We start from the raw sequence: 23518 nt of genomic DNA, 5'->3' as shown, positions 1-23518 counted from the left end.
TGTGGCATGTTGAAGACTAATGATGATGTTGGCAAAATGAAATGTTCAATTTTTCCTAAGCTAAAAAAATGCAGGTTACTTCATACCATAGCATTTATTTGTACTTGCTTATGCTTATTGTAGGAAATACCTTAAATACTGCAAATACTGAGGTTAGCTAGCTGCAAGCCTGATTTGGTCATCAAAGGCAACTGGCAAGTTTTCAAGGGCTACTGTTTGACTTAAGAAACTAAGATCCAAGTCAGCAGCTCCTTCATCTTTTCTTTTCTTCTCTAGCAAGATGCTTAATAAGGGCTAGATGAAATGGGCATTGTGATCATAGTTGTGTTGGCAGGTATCCTTACAGTGTCATGTATAAACAGGAAAATCCTGTTTATAAGGCCATTTTTAAAAGGTAGTTTTAAATAAAGTGTTATGTGCAGATTAGTTAAGATAAGATGAGCAAACAAAACATAAGTAAACAGTAATATGGACAAGCATTCTTTATGAGTATGGTCATGAATTCGTATGGTTGCTTATCTGAAGAATTTCATCATCTGTTGGGTTCCGAAGTGAATTATTACATTTTATAAGACTATTTCTGATTGAGAATCTAACACTACATGCTTCTGAGTTCTCTTAATTGCTACTGACTTTGTGGGAGCTCTGCGTCATCTAGAAGTCATCCAGTTATTGAAGTGGACACACCTGAAAAAATTTGAAAATTCTAGTTTCCAATTTATTTCTTTACTTTCTTAGGCAATGATAGTGTGCTTGTCACTATAGAGAACATATGGGAATCTTTAGTCCTGCTCTAAGGAATTCTGATGGTATTTTTTAATTCCTCTTCAGTTTTCTGTCGTTCGTGTGAAAAAATTGCTTAGCCTTACGTAATTCTATGGAAACGTTCATATTCTGTGTTCTTAATTACACAGATTCTCACAGAAAAGTGTTCTGAATTGTAGAACAGTCCTAGGGAAAGAGTAATAAAAAGGCTATTACTTTAATAATGAGATCCTGTTATTCTTATTAGGATATATACAGAATGAAGCTCTTTAATTGTTTTAGGATTCTCTCAGGCATCTCTTTTGTAAAAAGCTAAATGTTACATGTGTTCAAATACAATAGAATCCATTTTTTCCATTCTAAAACTTATACATAAGTATATATCCATGATATTTATACAGTAGGTATCTATAGATGCTTGTACGATATATATATATGGATATGTATCTATAGATGTTGCATATGATATATAAACTAGATAGGTATATGATAGATATCTGTAGATACCTACTGTAATGGCATTATATGCATATTGCAACATATTTTAGATTCCTGGATTCTGAATGCTACTGATGAAGAGGGCTGAAGAAATATGATTTGCAAAGGAATATGCGTTAAAAAATGCATCCTTTTTAAGATATAACATTAGAAAATTGCTGTTTACTAAATGCGATTAATAGTTAGGTGTAATATATTACAAGCGCAGAGTGTAATTCAGTGTCCCTTACAGTCAAGAAGACTGAAATCAGTAGTTTTCTTGTTTTAAAGGTTCTAGAATTGGGCTTATATTGATTTTGTTTTAATTATCTGTTGGAATGATGTTAATATATGCAAGAATGGCTTGTAATAAAATTACATAGAGGTTTGTACTGAGTGAGATTGTGACCTATGCATCTGAGTGGTGTAAAGGCCTATAATACACCATTAGGTCAGAGTTCAATTTACCTGGCTAAAACTCAATCACATGGTAGCCCTCGAGGCATGAATTTTACCATTACTACATTCAACAACAGTGTATTGAATATTATGTCAGTTAAAGGAGAACAATTATCAATGAAAGTTATGGGGCAGCTGTAACGGTCTTGCCACATATTGACTTGGTTAGTGCTTGGCTGTGGATTGTGCTAGTGGGTGAATGAAGACCTACGATAGGTGTAGTCAAGCCTGCCTGTTAGTTTAGCTCTCTAATTTCAAAGAATCACAGATTGTTCAAAGTTGGAAGGGAGGTCATCTTGTCCAACGCCCCTGCTCAAGCACGGCGACCTAGATCTGGTTGCCCAGGACCATGTCCAGACAGCTTTTGAATAGCTCCAAGGATGGAAACTCCATAACCTCCCTGGGCAAAATAATGCATTTTGTTTCCATTAAAGCTAGGAAGCTCAGTATATAGCAGAAAGGGAACTACTTAGTAAAACATTTATGAAGAGAAACTGTAGGAAAATTAGTCAAATCTATGATAATAAAAAAGACTTGTTTAAAAAGTAACTCTATTGCAACTATCTGATAAAAAGGAGAAAAGGGGCATGCGGCGAAATTTGAAAGGAAATGTGTAGTAACACTAGCACAGTAAAAGTGCATACAGGTGAGAACTACAGGTAATGTCTCCTTCAAGCCAAAGGTGTTGTTCCATAAAGGTTGTCTTTAGAGAATTGGAACTCTTCACAGAATTGTTTGAGGCTTTCAAACTCACCTTTTCCACACAAAAAGCTTATGATGAAATTGCATGAGCCTCCTATAGGAGAGCCAAAAGTATCAAGTAGCAAAAGAAATCATCCAGAATATCACAGAGCTATGGGATTATTGGTAGGTTGTCATGCAGTGAATTAAGGAATATCTGATTCTCAGTCTGGAAGTATAGTTCTTTTTAACTTGTCGGTGCAAACCTGTCTAAGTTATAATCTAGTCCAGTCAATGCTGGTAAATTTACCATACATTCATACATACTCATTGTACATCAAATACACAAATACATATCTCTAAGAAATGGTTTAAATTTGCTATAATGCTGTAGTTAGAGAAGCGTAAACCAGTAAACTAGCTTGTTTGTCTCTAATAAAAATAATATTTTAAACTTGTAAGATGAAATGATGGTTATCACTGTTTGACATGGGGGCAGGGGGAAAGAAAGGTTAGTAGCTTTGGGAATACTTGCTCAGAAATACAGAACTTATTTGGAGCGTACAGAACTACAGAACTTATTTGGAACGTACAGACTCTAAGACACTTTTAAGTGTATTCTGCAAGGAGTAAGAGAAGTATCAGAATAGGGAAAGGGAATGGTTGTGACAGATTCTAGAATAGTTAATCCAGGTTAAAGTTCCAGTGTTCTCCAATCAACTGCAGTGCAAAAGATTTGTAAAGCTGGTACAAAATAGGCGTTTCATGCCTTGGCAAGGTCTGAGACATCAGTTTGTGATGAATTTCCCCTGAATCATGATGGAATTGTTAAATTATTTTAACATTTTCCCTAAATGGAGGGGGTTTGGAGGGGGAAAAAAAAAAGAAATCTTAGCATAGATGTATCAACTCAAAATCTGTTATTTTAGTATTGCCAGATATTTTCTTTTCTGTTCAAGATCCATAATGAAACCCCTTTTTCCACAAAAAAAGAAAATACTTTTTCACAGTAACTTTTGAGAAAAACCTCAGTTTGCTGCACTTGAGAAGCAAGAGAAAACCAGTGCTTCTGTCTAGTTGTGTATTAGTGCTGCAAGGTGGGTGGGATTATTTGTAATACCCTCATTTTGACTAATAATGTTTCTAAATAGCAAATTAAAAAGCAGTGGGCAGAGAAAAATGCAGTATTTATTGCTTCATTCAGTGGATGCATTAATGGAGCACAGGAAGCGAACGAACCCTGAAGCCAGCAGAGGTAATGTGATACACCGCCTTTCACATTTGGGCACAGTCACAGCATTGCCAGTAATGGCTGAGAGGCATTAAGACCTGGCAAGCTTTCTCTGGCCTCTGTGCAATAAACCTAATTTCTGGTGAATAGATACCTATCACTGAAATGTCAGTGAGTGACAATTTGGTCAGCAGTTTTATCAGATTGCTAACAAGATTAATGTTTTAGAGGAGGAGTTGTTCTCTCATCTTTAGAAGTGATCCTCAAAAAAACCTTACTGCATAGGGGAGCTTCCTGGACTGCATCTGCTCCATGGGCATCCAGAGTGCTTCAGTTTCTAGGCTTGTGTATCCGGTACCTATCTCAAGGAACTAAGCTGTATTTGGTGTGGAGCTATTAATGAGCCTGTAGATTTTCTCTTTGGGAACAGCCAACTCAACAACTGTCTACATGACAAGAAATGATTCTGTCAACAACAGTAACTGTTTTGGGTCAGTTTCTGCACCTGCTACTCAAAGAGATGTGATTAGTGGCTCTATTAATTTGTGTGAAGTTACTTTTGCTTCAAAGAACAGTTCAGCTGTGACTAAGTCTCCAGCCCTGGTTTGGTTTCAGCTGAGCTGAGAGAAGAGGTGACTTTGCCAGCTGTTCTCCTCTGTTCCACCACTGGAGAATACTTTACCCCACCCATTTGCTAGTGTAACTACCTGTGTAACCACTCCCTAGCTAGGTTCTCTGTAAACAAGGCAGGTTAGAAAAATCCTCCTGCTAAACACGTGCAAGTTAACTCTGATTATTCTGTGAGGAAAGGCTAGAGAGCAATTATGCCAGTAGCAGTGAACAGCTGGAGCATTCAGCTTTTACAGTGGTCCAGCTGCAGATGACAGGACATATGACCACAACTTAGAGGCCATAAACTGACTCTTTGCAAATAATGAATCAGTGTTTTGAGTAAGAGATCAACACTTCTTCAACTGTTTTGTGATCAAATAGTTGTATTCTGTTAGTGAAAAGAGGAAAATAAATATTATCTTTACAGGACAAAGAAGGAAGCAGAGGCACAGAACAGAACATTGGCAGAATCAGGAAAAGGGGCTAGACCTAGGATTCCTGTTCTTACCATCGTTCCCTCGAAAAAAGTAGATTATAGTCAGTAGCTCATGGGCAACGTCTTGGCTGCCAGACTCTGTGGTGCTATTCACAGCTATGAGAAATTTAACAAAAAAAACCCAAAAACAAACAAACAAACAAAACCAAACCCAAACACCCAAAACCAAAATCAAAACTAAAGCCAGCTGGAAAAGTATGGGTATTTTATTGGCCCAAAAGGTGACTCACTCACAAAAGTTCATGCACTGGACAGTGCATGGGGAATCACTAATCCTAAATGAAGGTCTTTTCCGTGGCAATGTCAGTGCTGAAAACTGATGAAATTCAAAATTACTAGATATCATTTTCTGCTTTCGGAAGACTGGAAACTGGGAGTACAATGCTTTTCCTGCCTCTGTGGTTTCACCGTCAAGTCTGCTAATTTTAAAAGTAAGAAAAAAACCTCTGAAATTAATGACGTCCTCTGCCACTGCTGACTTGGGTTTGTGTGTTTCTTTGCCCACAGATACCAGCACAATTCCTACTTTATCAATTTAGTTAACTCTTCAAATGATGACCGGGAGGGACTGTGGTTTATTCTCCCATTGCTGTGTTGGTTCTGTAGGGCTAAAACAACTGTTGAGCAAGAACAATTGTTTCAGTCACTGATGTCAGCTAAGAGTAAACTCTCAGAAGGTATACATTGGGGGAGGGGGGGAATTAGCCATTTTTTCAAAAGACATCCCATTAACTAAAACAAAGTCATGCAAATTGTGAAATACATAGTGCAGGTTATATAATGCAGTTCCGAGATTTTTAAAGAAAAATTGGTTATATGCATAGTCATAGAATCATAGAATCATTTAAGTTGGAAAAGACCTTCAAGATCATCGAGTCCAACCATCAACCATGCCCACTAAACCATGTCCTGAAGTACCCCATCTACTCGCTTTTTTAATACCTCTAGGGATGGTGACTCAACCACTTCCCTGGGCAGCCTATTCCAATGTCTGACAACCCTCTCAGTAAAAAACTTTTTCCTATTATCTAACCTAAATCTCCCTTGCCTCAACTTGAGGCCATTTCCTCTCGTCCTATCTCCAGCCACCTGACAGAAGAGACCAGCACCCATCTCACTACAACCCCCCTTCAGGTAGCTGTAAAGAGCTATAAGGTCTCCCCTCAGCTTCCTCTTCTCTAGACTAAACAGCCCCAGCTCCCTCAGCTGCTCCTGATAAGACTTGTGCTCCAGGCCCCTCACCAACTTTGTTGCCCTTCTCTGGACATGCTCCAGCACCTCAATGTCTTTCCTGTAGTGAGGGGCCTAAAACTGAACACAGTACTCGAGGTGCGGCCTCACCAGTGCCGAGTACAGGGGAACAATCACCTCCCTGCTCCTGCTGGCCACACTATTTCTGATACAGGTCAGGCTGACAGGTCTGTAGTTCCCCGGATACTTCCTCCGACCCTTCTTGTAAATGGGAGTCACATTGGCAAGCCTCCAGTCCTCTGGGACCTCCCCTGTTGACCAGGATCACTGATAGAGAGTGGCTTGGCAAGGACCTCTGCCAGTTCCCTCAGTACGCTTGGATGGATCCCATCAGGTCCCATAGATTTGTGAGTGTCCAGATGGCATAGTAGGTCACTAACTATTTCCTCCTGGATTAAGGGGGGGTACGTTCTGCTCTTCATCCTTACCTTCCAGCTCAAGGGGTGGAGTACCCTGAGGATAACTGGTCTCTCTATTAAAGACTGAGGCAAAGAAGGCATTAAGTACCTCAGCCTTTTCCTCATATCTGGTGGCTACGTTCCCTTCTGTATCATTAAAGGATAGATATTCTCCTTGGCTTTCTTTTTACTGTTAACATATTTGTAAAAAATTTTTTTGTTGTCCCTTACAATAGTGGCCAGATTTAGTTCTAGCTGAGCTTTTGCCTTTCTAATTTTCTCTCTGTATGATCTAACAAGATCCCTGTACTCCTCCCAAGTTGGCTGCCCTTTCCTCCAGAGATGATAAACTCTCCCTTTTTTCTTGACTCCTAGCAAAAGCTCCCTGTTCAGCCAGGCCGGTCGTTTTCCTCGGCGGTTCGACTTACGGCACATGGGAATAGCCTGGTCCTGAGCCATTAAGATTTCCTTCTTAAAGAAAGTCCATCCCTCCTGGACCCCTTTGCCCTTCAGGACCATCTCCCAAGGGACTCTCAACCAGTGCCTTGAAGAGGCCAAAGTTTGCCCTCCAGAAGTCCATAGCGGTGGTTTTGCTGACCACCTTCCTTGCCTCACCAAGAATTGAAAATTCTATCATTTCATGGTCGCTAAGCCCAAGACGGCCTCCAACCGTCACACCTCCCACCAGCCCTTCCCTATTCGTAAACAACAGATCTAGCAAGGCTCCTCCCCTGGTTGGCTCACCTACCAGCTGTGTCAGGAAGTTATCTTCCACACACTCCAGGAACCTCCTAGATTGTTTACTTACTGCTGTGTTGTATTTCCAGCAGACGTCTGGAAAGTTAAAGTCCCCCACGAGGACAAGGGCACACGATTCTGAGACTACTGCCAGCCGCTTGTAGAATGATTCATCCATCTCTTCAACCTGGTTGGGTAGTCTATAACAGACTCCCAGCACAATATCTGCCTTATTGGCTTTCCCTCTCATCCTCACCCATAAGCACTCCACCTTGTCATCAGTATCGTGTAGCTCTGTACAGTCAAAACATTCCCTAACATAGATAGCCACCCCACCACCTCTTCTACCTTGCCTATCCCTTCTGAAGAGCTTGCAGCCATCCATTGCAGCACTCCAGTCATGGGAGTCATCCCACCATGTTTCCCTGATGGCGACTAAGTCATATCTATCCTGCTGCACGATGGCTTCCAGCTCCTGTTTATTGCCCATGCTGCGTGCATTGGCATAGATGCATTTGAGCTGGGTTATCGAATCCACCCCTAACATCGGCATGCTGCCCCCAGGCTCATCTCTGGTGCACCTAGTTTTATCCTTTACCCCCTTCAAGCCTAGTTTAAAGCCCTATCTATGAGCCCTGCCATCTCACGAGTGAGGATTCTTTTACCCTTTTGAGATAGCTAGAAACCATCTGTTGCTAGCAAGCCCGGTGCCGTGTAAACCTCCCCATGATCAAAAAAAACAAAATTCCACCAATGGCACCAGCCTCTGAGCCATGTATTAACCAGGCGTGTTTTCCTGTTCCTTTCAGTGTATTTCCCTGCCACTGAAGGGATTGAGGAAAACACTACCTGTGCTCCCAGTCCTTCCACTAATCATCCCAGTACCCTGAAGTCCCTTTTGATTGCCTTTGGATTTCTCTCTGCAGTCTCATCACTGCCAACCTGCACAACCAGCAATGGGTAATAATCAGAGGTCCGAACCAGACCAGGGAGTTTCCTGGTAGTGTCTTTTACCCGGGCCCCAGGGAGGCAGCAGACTTCCTGTGGGATGGGTCAGGTCTGCATATTGGGCACTCTGTTCCCCTCAGAAGGGAGGCGCCTACGACAATTACCCTCCTTCTTCTTTTTTCAGAGGAGGTGAGAATGCGTGGGGCTGCCCGACTAGGCCTGGGTACCTCCCTAGATAGGACTTCATCTACACCCTGATCTTCACGGGCCTGGTCCTCAAGTTCCAGAGCCCTATACCTGTTGTGTAGGGGCAACTGGGAAGGTGAGGGAGACCGGGAGCGGATTCGCCTGCCTCCCCAAGCAGGGACCTGTATCCATTGCCCTCCATCTCTTAGGTCCCCTCCTGCCTGGTGGCAGGAGGGCAGGGGAACCTCCGCTTCTTGCGGAGCCGCCATCTGCTGCCTCTGCCTCAGAGATGGTAGGTGTGGGCCCACCAATCTATCTCCCTCTCACACTCCCTGATACTCCTCAACCTTTCCACTTCCTCCTTCAGCTCTGCCACCAGGCTGAGCAGCTCACTCACCTTGTCACACCTCACACAAGAGGTGCCCCGCTGCCCTCCGTCATCAGCCATAGACTCAGGCACTCCCTGCAGCCAGAGACCTGGACAGCTGCATGTTTACATGGCACCTCTGTCTGCGTTGCCACATTTTTCCTAACAATGGCTTTCACCCGAGTGGCAGCCATACCTGGGTCTCCCTCCGGGCCGATGCCCACCGCTTGAGTCGCCTTCTCGAGCTTGGAAGAAGAAGACGGGGGCTGTGCAAACTGCCTGCGCAAACTGCCGCGCCACGCCCTGTTCGCCGCGCTCCTCAGGGCCGTTCAAGTCTCCCGCGGTTGCCCCTGGCAAGGCCCACGCCGCGTCGGCCTCTCTCACGAGAGCCGCCGGCTCTGGCCGGGTCCCTCTGCTCTTCCCCGGCGCTCCTGAGCCTCGGGAACCTCCCAGTCCACCTCAGTCTAGCACTTAGCCGCCCACTTACCGTTGCCTCTGCTGGCCTCGCTGCTGACTGAATCAGATTACATGCTCATATATATTGGTGTTAAATTTGACTGACAATTTCTCAAATTTTTGTAAAATGTAGTTGCTCTTGGTGGAATGTGTTGGTTTTGTTTGCTGTCCTAGTTCACACAACTACATGGTTCATGCACACCATTCTTACATCCAGATTAGGTCAAGAGATTTGGCGAGAGACCAATGAAGGAAATTTGAGCATCTTTAATAATAACATTCTTAATTTCTTTTCTGTTCTTTCTCTGAGTAATCCCTTAGCACCTCATCCCTTCTAAGCAGGTGGAATATTAACCATATGCACATCTGGAAATTGCCTTACTGTTCTTAAAACTAAATATTGCCCACCATTGGCTTGTCTGTGGAGGACTTCAGAAAAGTATGGGTTTTGTTGTTGTCTGACCTCTTTTAGAGACTTCAGAGTCTTAGCTTTTCCGTCTGTACTCATTTACCTCCTTTTAAGATGTTTGAACTTTGGTACAGAGCCCAAGTGCAAGGGCTATTTAATTAAACAGCTTGTCAAACAGCCTCCATTGCTTAAACATAAGAAACAGCAGAAAGAAAACAAACAATCAGCAGCTCTGAGGATATCAGCTTTTCCAAGGTAGACAAGTGGTGTCAGGTCATTGTAGTGATGATATCATACTTTCAGTTCAATATCTATAATCACAAGTCATGTGAAGTTTCTTTAGGGGTTTTTTTCCCATATACCATCAGTTGATTTACTCTTTCTTTCATAACAAGAACACCTTTAAAGTGGTGGTATGCTATATTATTTGTAATAAAGAAAATTAAGAGAAATAGGCAATCAAATTATGATATGGATGGAAAAAAAAAGTTTAGCCTTGCAACCCAGTGAAAGTTTGATGACAATTATGCACCATTAATAGAATAAAAATGGCTTTTGTATGTGAAGGTTGTGCATTTATTTAATTGATATTGCTTCTCATTCCTCGTTGGTCTGTTTGTCAATCTCTTAATTAATACTGTGCACTTGTTTAGTTGTGACCACTGGAGGATTTCCATGCATTTTAAGAAGCAGTCACTTACTCAGTCTTTCCATGTCTCTATGAATATTATGCCCTTTTTATGTGTAGTAAAACTGATGCAGATAAAGGTTAAGAAGTTTATCTGGTAAAGACTGTAACAAAGCCAAGTACAACCCAAGTCATTCATGTGCACCGTCGTGTTTCCCATAATAACTGCCACCAACATTTAATTACTTGATAATGAAGAGAGAGTTACCCTTTTTACAGCTTTATTTACTTCTTTCAGCTTTGTTGGATACACCGCTACCTTGTGTTTTCTTTTCCTCCTTGTAATTATTGTTCACACTTATATATGTTCTTTTGTTCCAACATTACTTTTCAACAGTGGCCCTCAGAGCGACCAAGGCTCAAAGCTGGGTAACATTTACCCAGACTTCTACTCTCCCAGTACAGATGGGATTTAAATCTGGGTGTCTTTAATATGTGCCCTGCCTATTTCTTGTTCTCTGTGCCAGTCTGTTCCCTCCTCCCTCTCTTTCCACTCCAACTTAGATATTCTGTTGTCATTGCCTCCCATTCCACCCCCGCTTTTTTTCTTGCTTCTCTTTCCTTCTTCAGCTTCACCTCAGTTTCACTGCCCCTCCTTCTCTGATTTTGCCTCTTTAGCACAAAGAGATGAAAAGGATCTGTTAGATGATGTGTCCATCTCCTGAGTTTTCCATTCCTCCCACAGCATCACTGCATGCTAATATTTGCGGCTGTGATCATATGGAAAAGTTTCTCTTCTCCCATGTGAGTCAGTTCAGCATGACTCCTCTGCCCTTCTGTGGAAGAGAGATTCTCTGCTATACCCCTTGCTCTTTTGTATTCGTCTTAGCTGTACAAAGCTAGGAGTGACTATCCTGTCTTTACTCTAAACAGAGGGTGGAAAAAGCTCAGATAAATCTTTAAGGACTGAAGACTGAGATGGGAAACAGAGCACAACTGCTGAGCCAGAGGGAAGGGTTGTTGTGTGTTTGAGCAAAGCACTGCCACTTGTTCTACAGTGTGAAGTGCTTTCAGATTTTCTCTGTATCTGCACTAACTTGCCTAACATCTCCCTGCTGTTTTTGATGCCATACTTCTAATAGTAACACCACCAATCACACTAGTGCTACATGACTCTATTTATCACGACTGTTAGCACTTGAACTGGGAAAGAATAAAAATAAAGTCCAGAGAGTTTGATGGCACTTCTGAATGCCACCAGGACAAGTTACATGACAACAGATGTCTCAGTAACATGCAAAGATCATTTGGATTTCCAGAATATGTGCAGCTGGAGAGCTCTGCTATTGCTGCTCTGTGTCTTGTGTCTTGCAAGGGTAATGAAGCAGAGGGCTGTATAACCCCTGGTGATCAACAGCAGTATACATGCTAGTTCTTAATGACTACTATGAAATAGTCAGCCTTTATAACCATAGTGTTTCAGATGGCTCAGAAATGCAAAGATGGTCTTTTTAATGGCAAACATTTTTGGCTGTCAAAGACCAAAAGGAAAAAAAAAAACAGAGAGAGACACTTTTGTGTAGCTGTGTTTCTCCTACCTGGAATGCGTACTGTTTACAGTACTGGGGGTGAGAAGCCATGATCCCACTGACTGACATAGTTTCACACAGCTGGACACAGCTACTGGGATGCAGAGCATGGAAATGGCTGTTACTGAAGGTCTGTCAGGCATATGCTAGGACCATGTGTTCTTGCTTTTTAAAATGGAGCTGAAAATCTCTTCACCTGCCAAGGCTTGAGTTCATGGTCCTGTGTTTCTCTTGTGATAGTTGATGAAATCACAAACACCTAAAGCAGAGTGAGGGATGAAGGAGGTGGGAGGAATAGTTCACTCCCTAGGCTGTTTTAGGTGTGAGTGATGCCATCAAGCATTGCAGGAGAAAGAGCCCTGAACTTGGGTCTTGGCAGGTAAGCCAAGGAGGAAACTATTTCCAGCTTTCTTGCTTCAAAATGTGTTTGAATTTCTATTAACCATTTATGATCACAGAAACTTTTCCATGAAATATGTATATATGCACATACTTAAATAATCTATAAATTTTATTTACATTTCTAATAGATTGTGAGAGTGTGTGTCTGTGACAAAAGTCTTCATTTTTGAGACCAATTCTCTGTGGATGAGGGGAAGAGAGAGAAAGGCATTCCTCCTAGTCTGGAAAATCACTTTTCTTGCCAACAAAGCCGTGTTGAAGCCTCTACCAGAACATATCCTGCAGTATGTCAAAGAAATATGACCACTGAGTTGAGGACAGGATCTTGGGGTTACTGTCTATCTCAATTTTCTTGTAATAAATGCAGTGACCTGTTAGAAAATAAAGAAAACAAAAGGGCATAAAGCTATTGATCAAAGGGAAATGTGTGTGTGCATGTGGAGAGGAGTGAGTTGTGCCAAGAATCCAAGGAATTAACATCATTCTTCTCACAAAATACATCTCAGATTAGAACTTCTGTTTTTTATAGACTACTCTCTCCACAGAGGAGCTCAGGCTGAATTCAAATCATGGTCCTGGAGGTGATAAGATTGGGATATTAACCATTCAGCTACACATCAATGGAGATTAATTCAATTAGAGAGTACGGAGTCCAGACCATGACACTTTAATGGATTTAAGACTTTTCCCATCTTAGACACCTCTTGCTCTGAGTTTAGGGGTGGTTTTGATTGTCTGTGTGTCAGCACTTGCTTCAAGCACATAGGAAGTTTAGGCCCACAGACACTTAGGAATCAGGAAGGGCCACAGAGAATCAAACTTGTCATCTGTCCAGCATCAGTTGATTTACTGCTTTTCTTGAAGTCCAAGGGATCTCGAGGGGACTTTTTTACCTTACAGCACTGATCTTTCAATGAGGTGCTAGTGCCTGTCCTGAGCAATAACAAGGAATAACAGTGAAATGTGAGTGACTCTTATTAGGAGGGGTAAATGTCATTAGCACTTACTGTTGCCTTCTAGGCAATAAGAGCACAGTGTTGAATGTAGACAGACAACCCCCATTTACTTATCAAGGTACATTTTGAATCTAATGAAGATGAACTCATATATTTAAATTAAGAAATTTACTTTTCTTCCTGTGCTGAAATATCTTCTATGATTTGGTTGTCATTTTGCACCATGTCCTAGAATTTTGAATACTTAACTTGAAGCCAGGAAACATGTATTCTACTGGCTCTAATATATTAACTTGCTGCATGAGTCCTTTGTGCTTCAGCTTGATTTCTCTCCTCCCCCACGGCTTTTACAAAATGTTCTAATCATCCCAATTAATACTTGGATGTTGTTAATTAATGTTTATGAAGTGCTTTGAGATCCTCTAATGAAATAGAATATGTAATTGTGATTGTTCTTTAGTCAAATTCTGGAACATCACCACCACTGGAACAGTAGTTTCAGTAAATATTTTTTTTTAATAATCTCTGTAGCAAATGGAAGAGGAAGAATTTGTTTCATTTGTTTCATTTTTACCCTTTATAGTAGGGGAAACTATGTCTGTTTATATCCAGTCTTGCTGGATTCTTCATGATGAATCTTGCCAGAATTGCACCCCGAAGTCTTACATTCCTTCTGCTGGAAAGGGTGTGGAAACCTGTGTTACTGACTGACAGTCATCCTGCAGAAAAGTCACTTGTAGATTTTTAAGACTGCTGGCCCTGTATATATCAGCTTGCTAGGTTTTGTGTGTATCTATATAGCGTGCCTAGTGATGTGGATATGGTTATAGAGTTAACATCATTACATTTTTATCCATGCAGTCTGTACATTGGATGTCTTTTAACCTGTGTCCAAGTTGACATATGGTGCTGACAAATAGGAATAAAGGAAATGAGCCTGCTCATCAGGTTGCTTGCAACTTAGCTTATGTTGCACTGGGCTTTCAGTTAAAACAGAATGGCTCTCAGACTATTTGGAAATAGCTAGGGCAATGCCTGAGCAACTTACTCTGTTCAGCTAGCTCAATACATAAGTGAATGAGTGCTTCGTGAATGGCTTCAGAAAAGGATGGTCACTATAGAAGGTCAGCATATTGATATGAAACAGTTCAGTATTACTAGCCTCAAACATTGGAAGGTCAGAAATTCAGATTCTGAATATTGGGGAATTGGTTTAAAAGATTAGATTTAATATAATTTATTTTTGCTTTCCCTTTTATACTGGAGAAAGTTACATTTGTATTTTCAAGCTGCTTCTTCCTGTTTTGAAACCTACCATAAAAACTTCTTTAGATAAAAAAGAAAATCAACACAAGAACTCCAGGAAGCAGGTACAGTAAAAAACCCTCCACCTTGTAATATCAAGAGATTTTTTATAAAATTGAAAGAATTGGGTATTCTGCAGTAGTGTTCCTGAGTGCTAAATAAAACATGCTGAGTGTGTAATGTTATAATCCACAAAAATGCTTTTGTCCAACCCATCTCTTTTAGAAAGAATTCCATAAAATTAAATTACATTTAGTTTTAAAGCATTTAACTAGTACTAATTCAATCGCTTTCCATGTGTGAGCTGGTTTCCTCTTGATAGGAGTATTTTATACAGTAACATGGGATGCAAAACAGAGCTCTACGCTCCCCTTTGTAGGCTCAAAGAGTTGTGAGGTAATGGATATAAGACCCATGACATCCGTTTTCTGCCACAGCTGAAGGCAGAGAAATGTTTCTTGGGAGAAAAAGGGTGTTACAGAATGTAGGAAGCTGTTCTGGAACAACTGAGCAGCAGAAGTAGTGGGGTCCAATGGCAGCCACTTATGATGTGCATACCATCTCTGACCTGGTCACTTGCAGCCTTTGTTTGGAGGCTGTGGCTTGAGGAGCCTGCGTTCCTACAACCGCATACAGCTAGCAAGTTGATTTTACATGATGAGCTTAAGATGCATCTTGAAAGAGTAAGTTTCTCATAACGCTTACTTGCATGTATTCTCAGAGCCTGGTACTTGATGTGTTAAGTACTGAACAGCCCTGTAGCACCGTATATGTTTCAATCTGCTGATTTTATTACTGTCTTATCATGCAGTATTATTGCATATAGTCTTAATACTGTCCTAAAACAATTTTTAAATGGAAGGTTGTTTATTCTGGTAGTTGGAAGAGTGTCTGTTCAACTGGAATGAAGAGTTAGCTCTCTCATTGGGTCAATACAACCTTTTTCTTAGGCATGGAAACATTGTGACATAAATAACCTGAGCTTTACATTTTTCCTGAAGTCACAGAAATAATAAAAAATACATTTTTTTCCAAAGTTTTTGTTTGTTTGGGTTTTGGGGGGGGGGGGGGGGGGGCAGGGGGCAGTGGTGTTGATGAGCATTAACCTGCAGGATCTAATAGATCAATGAAAATATAGTACATTAGCATGGAACTGTTTGTTATATCAATTTTAAGAATTGTTTGGAGGAGGATAAAAATGTCAATGCAATAGAAAATTTTATGGGTTTTGAAGCACTTGTGAGAATTTAAATGTCAAACCAGTTTGAGGTGTTTCAGAAGTGCTTCAAACTGAAAATTTGAAATGAAGGTATACATATACTCCCATGCCTGAATAACAGTTTCATAACATAGTATGAATTTCCTAGTCACACCAGACATTAGACGTGTGTCTGTAAGGCTTTCCCCGTCACCAGTCTACTTTATGTTGTAGTACTCTAGAAGTCGCTCTCTAAGGTACTCACTTTCACTTGAGCAGAGTGTTTACCCTCAGTTCATACAAGATAATTGTACTGGAATTTCAGCTGCTGTTGCACTGTACAAAAGTCCTTCATTTTTTTATCTAGCTATGCAAAGGAACAGGATTTATATGACAATGTTTTGTATAACTATTTTCAGCTTAGTTCAAGAGGCAGGAAGGAAGGTGCTGCAAATAACATGAAGGCTCTATATGCTTTGTGTATGTGGCCAGGTATGGAGAGAGACACTGGTAGTTCCTACACTGAAGAAAAAGCAACACTCATGCCTTTTGAGGCACCAAAGAAACTATGCTAGAGAGGCAGGCGGGAAGGAGGTTATAAAAATGCAAACCAAAAGAGTTCTCAGCTTATTGGACACTAGAGACATAAAGCCACAGGGAGCCAAACTTAATTTGTTAGCCAAAGAACTGTTCAGTCAGTAAGTGGGTCCTGATTCAACAAGATGCATAAGCACCTACCCAACTTTAAACAGTTAAGGCCCTTGACTTCAATAGGGATCTACTCACATGTTTGATATTGAGCATATGCTTCTGAATTTTCTGAATTGGGGCCTCAATGAGTGTATGTATGTCAGCTTGGTCAGCTGAGCTTACACAACAGTTCCCTTCCTGTAAGCATTGCCCTTTAGTTGAAAAGGAATGAATAGTAGGTTGTGAGAACTCTATGAGAAAGTATGTTTCAATCAAAAATTGTAGGTTTCTAAAGATTCTTTCTTTATTGTTAATTGTTTTCACTGGGGTAGACTCCCTCTTTCTCTGCATTGATATTTATTACATCTCTCAAACCAGGCCACAAGCCATGGATCGTTTGTGGCATGTTTTGCACATGGAGACTCACTAATGAAGCAGATTCTTATCATGAGGTCTCCAAGTCAGCTTTGCCATGTCCATGAAGCCGAGGGCCTCGCTGAAGGAAGGTCTTAATTTCTCTGGTTCAGGTTGCTGCTCTTTTTCTTTCCTGTCCCAAGCAGAAGTTTTGTGGGGTAGGTGGAAGAAATAATCAGTAACCACAAGGTCCTTGCCCACCCGGCCATCCCCTCTGCAGTGTCTGTGGGTCAGGCATGGGTAGCTGCTGCATCCACGATTTCCTTTCCCTTCTAGCTGGGTGTCTGCAGACCATCCTAGAGCACAGCTCTTTGACTCCAGTGGCACAGGGAGCCAAGACTTTGCCCAGCTTGCTGAGCTGATTACATAATACGTACAAATTAAGAGATGAGTTTCTGTTCCCTTTGAAACGTGGACATAATTTACCAAATACCCTCTGTGAGAAAGAGGTGGAGGTTTGCAGAAGTGGTTGAAGTCTTGTTAATACATGACCGACTGAAGTAACACAAAGAACACATTACAGCTAGGGATCAAATACAGGGAAGGGAAGAGTCCTTAAATGTTACATTTCCAACAAACTTTGGCATGTTTAGAAACCAGTTTTTTGCTGTTGGCAGCTTGTCCTTTGTGTCACTCAAGAATTTATAATGAATCCATAAAAAACAAATAGTGCTGCATTTTGTTTGGAGGAAAACAGGAGACTTCTGCTTTACTGGACAGACTCACTTGGTCTGTGGAGCTGTAAAGAATACAATGTTGGACGTATGTAGTGTATAGTCCTTGGAGTATTAATTCTGACCCAGTTACATGGTAAATAATGTTGGATGATATAAAATCAACACACTCATGGTTTGCACCTTATGTTTTATAATAATTTTTGTAGCTTTGCTTGTTTGTTTGGTTTTGCTGAAAGGTAGCCGACAAACCTTTGAAGTTATTCTTTTTACATATACAATTTTTTTAAAAGTAAGTTACATTTTTACTTTTTGAGCATGGTAGCAGCAGGCACTTCATGCAAACTTGACTATCAAAATCTGTGCTTCCAAATTCATAGACCTATCCCTGAAGAAACAGTAAAGAAATTGACATTTCAGTTTCCATCTATGAATACAAGAAAGAAAATTGTCATTTAGAGGCAGACTTTGATATTTATTTTAGTAGTGCCTTACTTTACAAGCAGTGGAACCACTTGTGCAGTAAGGCACTGTTTAGTTGAAATGGAGATATCGAAACTAAGATTACCATGTTCACTCGAAATTCTATACTTTTTGACAGTTAAACATAGTGAATTCAGTTTTCAAATTTCACTCTTTGTGAAATTTTACTTATGTTTCCTCTGCCTTTAGCCCAGCTCCTCTAGCATGTGTCTATTTAAGCAAAAATAAATTTAAAACTAGGAGGGAAGGGAAACAAGGATTTAATCAATAATATGTGGGGATATCAGTGCAGATACAGAATTTCTGGGAGGCTACTAATGCCAAATCCCACCTATATTCAGTTCCTAAATCTCTCACTGTACCTTTAAAAATTATTTTGTGACTGCTTGATTGCTTTATATGAAAAAGTTAAGTTGTGTGAAAAGCAGTTTCCACAACACATAGTATTTAATAAAAATACTTCAATGGCCAATTGTTAGGATAAAATGTAACAGTCTCACTCATCTTTGGCTATATATTTAAATATTGAGTCACAGTGTGAGAAGTTCAGACACTGAGGAATCATACCAGTTGTCCATGATAACCAGAATGAAACAGATGGGGAAAAATAATCAAATCTTATGAAGAGCAGAAAGCAAGTTATGAGAAAGCTTGGCTAATATCACATCCACCCCCAAGACACACATACATGCACAAGTGCATGCGCGTGCACATACCACATACACAGGGCTATTTGCCTTTTAGTGATGTTCACTTTGGAATGCCTGAACTGAGAAATTTGGACCAAATCCTGCAAACAGTTACGGTGCTGTGTCAGTTTATGTCCTTATATTTTAAAGCCTCAGAAGCTTTTTGAAGTGTGAACCCTTTCTGGCTCACATATCTCCTCCAGAGCATGTGAGAGCACAATACCCCTATGGCAAAGAAATGAGAAGTGGCAGTAACCATAGATATAAACAGTTTCTTCCCTCCACCTTGGAGGAACCCAGCTGTTGCTGACTAGCCTGCTTTTTTTTCCTACCATTTTGCAATCTGTTTTAGACTGCATTTCAAGAAAAACTGCATTTGGAGCTTAAGCATTTAGTTTGTTACCTTTTCTCACAATCCTTTTTTTTTTTTTTTTTTTTTAAGATTAACCATTTGACACATTTTGTTGGAGGTCAAAAATGTCTCTTTCTGGTCAGACATCTAGTGCAGGGATTCCCAGTCTGTGCTTTATGGAAGCCTAGAAGTCAGTGGAGCACCTGCTTATTGTCTTGGCACCTGGCTGATCTTGCTGCTATTTAACTGCTCTACTGCATTAAAAGACCACAAAAAAAGCCATCAAATTGTTTCTTAGTTTTTCTCTCCTATGTAAGCAGTTACTGCAGAGATGTATCTTTGCAATGGGATAGGAAAGGACTCAGAAATAGTCTCTTTCAGGATGATGTTCACATTATGAAAACATTTCCAAAATCCTGATGTGGGTTGTTTGTTTGTTTTTTTTTTTTTCCTGCTTCTCTTAGTGCAGGATTGTACAAGAGAAATACATTTGAAAGATTTTTGTCCAGGCCACTTTTAATATACTCAGTAGTACAATGCTTCATTCCTTGCAGAAAAACTGGGTAACTATATTATTGTAGGTATTGTAAGAACATTATATTATAAGCTTAACAATGTGTCTTTCAAATGTGGGAGGGGGCTGGAGATAGAAGAAATTATCTTCACAATAGAAATATATTATTTTTCATATCAAAAGAAAACTTCTTCGAAAACATTTCTTTTGCTTATTATATTTTTTCCCCCCATTTATTCTTGTCTGCACAGGACACATTCAGCATCTGTTCTCTTGCAAAAGCCCTCAGGAAAAATTAAAAAGCTGTTCTTGCAAATTCATCATTATTATTAAGAACCATAATTCACCTCATGGTTATCTCAGCCCTTCTCTAGCTCTTATCTGCACTCTGTGATGACACTGCCTTCTTGAGCAAGGCATCATTCCAGCCTCGTCTCATCTCTCCCACCTTAATTTGTACCGATGCGTTGCAGTTTGGTGACAGGCAGTTGTTCGTGCTTGAATAACCCAAGATTTGAATTCTACAGTTTGTGGCATCCATGTAATGCTTAGCAGTGGGTACAGCTGTTAACTATTCGCTTATAAATAATCTTTTTCCCCTCTCAACCTGTCTCCCAGGTAGTGTACCTGTCACCATTAATAACTCATCGGTAGCTCCCCAGTGATTTGGCCCATCACTTGTCATTCACAGTGGAGCGCTGCTCTGGCCTGCTATTGAAGCTCACACAAGCTTCTTCAGCTATTCACTCATCCCAGCAGCTGCACTGTTTCATGTTCCTGACTTGCGGGAAATTGCGCTGATGGGTTCCACCGTTAGGTGCCTCAATTGTCCCTTCTCATCGCTAACTGTGCAACAAGCCTTGCCTTTTGGAAGTATGATGTTGTCTGCTTCAGCCAGTGAGATACATTACAAATTGTTTTAAGTCAGCTCTCACCCAGCCACGTTGATTTCACTGGAAGTGTAACCCTGGAGTTTCTTTGGACCAGTATATGTAGCAATTATTGCACACATCTATTTAATACTAAAAAGTTTGTCTTACTGTTTATTTTTACTGTGGTAGCAGCCTCACTGACGTACATACTCCAGAAATCAGAACAAAAAGACAACTGAGACTCTGTATTGATTACCTATTTGGGCATGGGAAGGGAAGGGAAGGGAAGGGAAGGGAAGATAGAAATGGCTTTGTTTGCTACCTTGCTATAAAAGATTAATTTTTTACTCCATTACTCTGCATAACAGAATAGTTGTACCTTCTCTTTGAGAGTGATATGCTTCCTTTCCTAAGGAGCCCTGGCTGGGGTATTTATTGTTACCTGATCCTCTTGCTTAGTAGAAACTTACTGTAAGCATGGTGCAGTCTGTGGACAGGAAATCATTCAGGGTCAAGGCAATAAAGAGAGAGGTCTCGTGAACAAAGATAGTGCTTTGGAGAGGTGCTCTGAAGTGAAGTGATACATAGGTAGCTGTTAGATTAGTTTTGTAGCTGTTGGATTAAGACAGTTTCTGCTTTACCTGTTTCCTGAGTAGAAACTGGGGCAAATAACTTGCACCAGTTCACAACTGTATTTACATTGGTAGAGATAGTAGTCTTTGGTTTGAACACTGAGCTTGAATTAATTGCTAATGTAAAGGTTTTCTGGGTATACTTGTAACAAATCAGTGAAAATCAGAACTTTTCTGCAGAAATGACGCTACAGGTATGGCACTGCAGGTTTGGCACTGCTGAAATGCCCCGAGGAAGGCACTACTGGGAGAAAGTGCCTGCGCTGAGTTTGTTTGGATGATAAGTAGGTGGCAACTCCAAGAGGCAGACATCCCATGCAAAAAGACCTGAAGGTGAAATACTCCCTCCAAATTCTTTGTAAAATTCTAAACCACTGATTGTATGGAGGCACATAGTTAATGGATGAGCACTATTCATTCCTCACAGGAATGTTATACCAGATGTACTTAAGGCTTTTCATCTGGGCTACAAGTTGAGTAGTAGTCTCCAGTGAGGAACACTAAGCTAGCAGCAGTAACTTGCCCAAAGTAACAACACTTCAGTGAGGTGAGCCAGCAGTGGAATATTTGTCCCCTAATTCTGGGATCTTGCAATACTTGTTACCCAACTAACCAGCTAGATTGCTGACCTTATTGGGTTAGGTGCAAACCTCATTGAAATTACTGGGAGCAATTCCACTGCATGCAGGGAATCAGCATATGAGGTAGGTGTCACTTCAGACTTTATTTGAAGATGCAGTGCAGACAGTGTGTTGAGGTGATGCTGGCCCTGTATGGAAGGGGAATTTCACCTTGTGAAGGAACTGGCATAGATCTTCCTTTTGGGCATCAGTATACTGGACTGTTCCACCCTCATGGGGTTGCTGGTTGGAAGCTCTTCTTTTTGTTGAAATAAGAGCTTCTTCCTCACAATTAATTATTAAGTGTTCCAGGGCTCTATTATATATTTATATGTTCTTGAGAGCTCTTCTCTTACATGCACTCTCTCTCTCTCTTGTTGGTGTTATAATGTTGTTCTGATAGCTGTTCACTTGCTTCATTTCTCTCTGTCAGTTTGTGGTCCTGTCACCCAAACAAAAGGACTGTTGTATTGTAGAGGGATCATAAGAGACCAACAAGGGCTGGAGGCATTGTAAATTAAAGGAAGACTACTCTATTTTTAATTCTAATAAAAGCAAATTCTATATTTATTTAGAATATTTAGTTTCCACTTCAAAGTTTAGAAAGATTTTACCTTATCGTAGTCTAGCTATCCTGTGTGTTTTGCAGATCTCTTTAGGTACAGAATGCTTTCCTAAGTTTTTGGCTCCAGTTGTTTTCAGTAGGGAGAAAATTGTCTGTCCCTGAGTTTATTACCAATGTATTTTCTGTTTTGCTTTTTTCTCTGTCACACTTTTATTTTTTCTTGCACCTCTGTTGGTGTGAGTAGTCATTCCTCAAAGAAATTTTTGAATGTACACTAACACACTCACTCACATTCTCCTCTACCTCTTCAGCAGTTGCTCTCAAAAAGCACTCAGGCATCACTTCTCAGACAGTAATGCATGTTGCTGGTTTGCTTTATTGCTCTCTCTTTGGTTTAAAGAACTCGCTTTCTGCTGGACACAGTGGGGTTAAAAAAAAAGTTAGTGGTTTGGCACTTTCCAACTGCTTCTCAGGAGAATATAAAGTGCCTGTGGATCAGGTCCAAACCAGTGGATGTTTAAGAGAAGGAGGAAAAAAAGCTAGCTGAAGAGCAACATTCTTGTGTGACTTCGTTACCTTCTGTCATGTTAAAAAAAATTGTTTTGCTTTACAGTTTTAAACACTCAAAAAAAAGTTAGAAGCACCAAATGACCTCCAGGCCTGTTGGCTCTCCAGACTCAGTTTATCAAGTCTCCTCCGCCTTTTTCCCTGTAAAAATCCAGAGTGAAGTGTGAAAAGCATCAGAAAGTCTCATTTGTGCCAGTGCAGCCTTTTAGTCGCTTGCCAGCACCTTCATCTCTTCATATGTTTCTAGCTAAGGTCTAACATGGAACAAAAACCCGACAGCAATAGAGACCAGATGCCGGTATTTCTTCTCTGTCACTTGGCTGCTGAGCAGATGGAATTTATATCAATCGGGCATGCTAGGAGGAAGAGGCCGTGGCAGCCAACATGTGGAACTGGGGCTGAGTGACATTTTTGCTAATGTTTTGTCCTTGTAGAACATTATGCTTCCTCTTTGCTTATGAGCTGTGGTTTTCCTGACTCAGACGAGGTTCCAAGCCCAGCTGGAATGGTTGTCTCCCCACCGCCCCCCTTTTAAGGGAGTGCTGGGAGCTATGGAGTAGTGGGGCCCTGCACAATGGAGCTCTTTATAAAAATACCTGACATCTGCATGCAATGCACCCAAATCATCTTAGCTGAGCAGAGAAATTCACTGGGCATTACCAGTCACTTTTTGTCTGTTTTTGTATGCTTGTTTGATTTATATAATGAGTGAATGCCTCTGGCAAAGGAGTACTTTGAGCACATTATTGGACAGGAGCAATTTTCCAAGAGGTATTGTCATACGTGGTCTCAGAGTAAGAGTATTAAGGGGGGGGGGGGGGGCAAAACGGGCTTTTACTTTCTGTTTTCAATCACCTCTTGAAAAAAAAAAAACCAAACAAAAAGCAAAAACCT

The 23518-nt window shown here is 40.8% G+C and overlaps 1 protein-coding gene across 7 annotated transcripts in view; it reads left to right on the top strand.

Annotated features, from left to right (window-relative positions):
• The window catches only part of BNC2 (basonuclin zinc finger protein 2), a 342418-nt gene that overhangs the window by 229951 nt on the left and 88949 nt on the right, over positions 1-23518 (top strand). The gene's annotated exons all lie outside the window — the stretch shown is intronic.

Source organism: Haliaeetus albicilla, chromosome Z (genome assembly GCF_947461875.1).
Source record: "Haliaeetus albicilla chromosome Z, bHalAlb1.1, whole genome shotgun sequence".
Classification (NCBI taxonomy): Eukaryota; Metazoa; Chordata; class Aves; order Accipitriformes; family Accipitridae; genus Haliaeetus; species Haliaeetus albicilla.
The sequence above is the reverse complement of the archived record's forward strand: the minus strand, read 5'-3'. Positions and strand labels throughout refer to the sequence as shown.